Here is a 4,219-nt window from a genome sequence, read left to right on the forward strand (position 1 = left end):
GGGGATGAATTTCCAAAAAACAATGAAATACGCATATTTTTAATTTACAACTGAGCAGCCAAACTTAAATTTTCATAGTGGCTTTAAAAATGCTTTCATAATAAAATAGTTTCAAAAAAATGTTTCCTCCTATTTCACCCCTTTATGGGTTCAGTTTTAAAAAACACAAACACGTATATTTTTATTTGTGATCGAGGAGTTAAACACCAGTGTTCATAGACGCAGCTTTAAAAATACTTTAGCAGTTCTTCGATAAAGAAATGTTTTCAAAAAAACGCTTGCACTCACTATTTCACCCTCACAGAGTTAATTTTGCGAACATGCTGAAACACGGGTTTCTTTATTTCTGACCGATAAACGAAATACCAATTACGTAGGTCCAGCTTCAAAATTGCCCCAACAGCGGCATTTTTCAGAGAAGCCCCTTAATGATGGAATTTCGAAAAAATCCTTTCTTAAGCGACGCCTACAGTATAAGACAACATCCAGACATCAACCTTTTATCCCTAGCGTTTTTGGCTGGGCGATGCAAATCACTGTCCCGCCGTCAGGAGAAGTTCCACAAACGTGTGCCCTATTATACAAAATGTCAACAATCAGGTGCGGCTCGTGTGTGTATCATCAAGGTTGTCATAAAAAAAATGGTTCAAATGGGTCTGAGCACTATGGGACTTAACTTCTGAGGTCATCAGTCCCCTAGAACTTAGAACTACTTAAACCTAACTAACCTAAGGACATCACACACGTCCATGCCCGAGACAGGATTCGAACCTGCGACCGTAGCGGTCGCACGGTTCCAGACTGTAGCGCCTAGAACCGCTCGGCCATCCCGGCCGGCAAGGTTGTCATACCAAGGGCTCAAAATGTTAAGCTTCAGCATTGCTGCACGCAATAAAGTGATTCTGGAGAAACAATACTCCATGTTGAATTACTCCTGGAGTTAACGGCAGCCATTCCATGCCTTCGGAAGTCGTCGGTGTTCCCTAACAGACCTCTTGCTTTAATTTTCGCCACAGATAAAAGTACAGAAGTGTTAAGTTTGGTGAGTGTGCGGACCATTTTGCGTTTCTGAATGACCGTTGCAATGCTCTCTAAACGTTTACATAAGACGGCCTTTCATTACCTGGTACCGCACTGATTGCCTTATGCCCAGTGGGATGCCTCCCAGTAGATACGGCAGCAGAATATCTTAAGAACTCGAGACACTGAAGTATAGTTTGGTTCACTTCAATGAAACAGGGACCAAGGTTACGGATCGTGAAAAACATGCACCCCCACACGTTGATGGACCAAGAGCGTTGTTTTTATCCATTTCTTTGAATCAGCGCGGGTTCTGACTACCAGTGCATATAGCGAAGATTGACTTACCCGTGGTTTGTAATCGCCAACGGCCTTGCCGCAGTGGTAACACAGGTTCCCGTCAGATCACCGAAGTTAAGCGCTGTCGGGCTAGGCTAGCACTTGGATGGGTGACCATCCGGTCTGCCGAGCGCTGTTGGCAAGCGGGGTGCACTCAGCCCTTGTGAGGCAAACTGAGGAGCTACTTGACTGAGAAGTAGCGGCTCCGGTCTCGTAAACTGACATACGGCCGGGAGAGCGGTGTGCTGACCACATGCCCCTCCATCCCCGCATCCAGTGACGCCTGTGGGCTGAGGAATACACGGCGGCCGGTTGGTACCGTTGGGCCTTCGAAGGCCTGTTCGGACAGAGTTTAGTTTATGGTCTGTAATCGATGCTTCTTCCTTAAAGGAAATTTTGCACAGATATGCTGCGCCGCTTTTTAACTTTTAGTAGATAACATTCCGAGAACTGTAAGCAATTTTGGTAATCATTGCCATGAAGCTGTAGATGCAGGCCAATAGAAAGAGGATGAAATTCAATGGAATGCAGTTTCGCAGAACACTCGTTTGGTTAATTCCATTGGTTCTTCCGAGATGTCTTTTAGAGACATCTGCATTGCGTGTTATTTCTGCTAAAATGTTAAGTTTCCATTTCATTCACAGTTGCACTTCTTTTTCCTTGGAATACTTTGTTCTGCACACTTCCAGTTTCCACAACTTTTTTATAATGTTGGCAAAGACAGATTGTGAGCGTTTGGCACGATCTTACTACTGTTCAGCAAACAACCGAATCGGCTGCACTAATAGTTTCGCGACGTTCGACGTAAGCGACGTTCACAAACGACATTCACTTTTTGGACTGTCCGTATACACTGTGAATGTCTCAATACCTTTACGAGCAAGCTATCTTACTGCTAAAACAGCAGAACACAGACTGATGGGCTTCAAGTGCACAGGTAGACACAAGTACCACACCTGAGCTACATGCTTGCTTACATTTGGTATAACAGGGCAGGCGTTTTTGGAACCTCTTCTCCTGAGCCCAGACAGTGGTTCGAGGCGCTGTCATCTTGATACCATTTGGCCAAGTTCAAATGGTTCAAATGGCTCTGAGCACTATGCGACTTAACTTCTGAGGTCATCAGTCGCCTAGAACTTAGAACTAATTAAACCTAACTAACCTAAGGACATCACACACATCCATGCCCGAGGCAGGATTCGAACCTGCGACCGTAGCGGTCGCTCGGCTCCAGACTGTAGCGCCTAGAACCGCACGGCCACTCCGGCCGGCATTTGGACAAGCCCCAAACATGTTGTGTAGTTGAAGTTCTCGTAGAAGCTTCTTCCAAACGCCAGAGGAAAAAGTATATAGTTCCAAAACAGTCAGAGTTGTAATTCGGCGACTGAAAGTGATAAAAATCAGTTGCTACTGTCACGTAATTTGCCATATTTTCCGAAATAAATTTGCGAAAACCGTAACTCGACATGTGTTTGGGATGCTCTTCTTAGCTGCCTCACCCTATGTAGAAGTCCGCCTCTGGTAGCTAAGTGGTCAACGCGATGTAAAGTCATGCCTAACGGCCCGGGTTCGATTCACGGTTGGGTCGGAGATTTTCTCCGCTCAGGGATTGGGTGTTGTGCTGTCCTTAGCAAAACGAAATATTTAATTTCGTTTTGTTTATTAATATCTCACTTGATTTTGTATTAGTTATAAGTTTTTCTAATGCTGCACAAAAAAGATATCAAATGGATGTAAACAAATAGAGCCCACCTCCACATGGCGGGACACGGGCAACGGTGTGAGTGGGGACGGGATCCGGGGTGGTGTTACTTCCAGTCACTCCGGACCCCGGACCCAGCGGCTAAGTGGCAACATACGACCCACCATAAGAAATTAAACGGTGGTCATAAAAAATAAGCAGCTAGTGAAAGAAAAAAGAAAAAAAGTGACTATCCTTAGCATCATCCTGTCATCCCCATCAACAAGCAAATCACCGAAGAGGCGTCAACTCGAAAGACTTGCACCAGGGGAACGGTCTACCCGACGGGAGGCCCTAGCCACATTTACCCTATATAAATGGTACTTTGCATGGCATTATGTTCATTTCGATGAAAACATTCGTCAGCATGCCGAAGCGTTCAGGTTTAGCTGCTTTTGTCATAAGAAACTTGTCAACTTTAGAGTCATAAAAAGCAATAAATTGACATATTTTGCATATTTTAATTCACGGTCTCCTGTGGGTTAATGTTCTGGCTAGCTCCGCTCTTGGAAGAGAAGGTATTCATTTCACAACAGTGAGTATTTAGCATTATTTGTGGGGTTTACAAACTTACGTATTGTATCTGTGTGGACAATTGGGAATATTAGCCGCAGCTTAACAATACATTTTCTTACTAATGAGACCTGTCACGAATCCGCTCTTGTTTATGAATAACAGAGATATTTACAAATGCAATGCTAGAATGAAAAATTATCTGCACTTCCCTCTAGTGAATCTAGCTTTGGCAAACAAAGAAGGGAAATACCCAAGTATAAAGCTCTTTGAGGATCTGCCCATGCAAATAAGATGTCTGCAGGACAGTAGAAGTGTTATCAAAATCCCGGGTTCGATTCCCGGCGGGGTCAGGGATTTTCTCTGCCTCGTGATGACTGGGTGCTGTATGATGTCCCTAGGTTAGTCAGGTTTAAGTAGTTCTAAGTTCTATGGGACTGATGACCATAGATGTTAAGTCCCATAGTGCTCAGAGCCATTTGAACCATATTTTTGCTATCAAAAGAAGATTAATTTTGTTTCTCCTTAATTACTGCTTCTATACCATGGATAAATTTTTGAGAGAAATAAGTAGTCAATTATAAACCTGTAAATGGCCGACACGTG

At 43.9% G+C, this 4,219-nt stretch overlaps 1 pseudogene; it reads left to right on the forward strand.

Moving 5' to 3' along the window:
- The first annotated feature begins 1,383 nt into the window (after positions 1-1,383).
- LOC126459463 (5S ribosomal RNA) lies at positions 1,384-1,501 on the forward strand (annotated as a pseudogene).
- The last annotated feature ends 2,718 nt before the right edge of the window (positions 1,502-4,219 follow it).

Source organism: Schistocerca serialis, chromosome 2, assembly GCF_023864345.2.
Source record: "Schistocerca serialis cubense isolate TAMUIC-IGC-003099 chromosome 2, iqSchSeri2.2, whole genome shotgun sequence".
Classification (NCBI taxonomy): Eukaryota; Metazoa; Arthropoda; class Insecta; order Orthoptera; family Acrididae; genus Schistocerca; species Schistocerca serialis.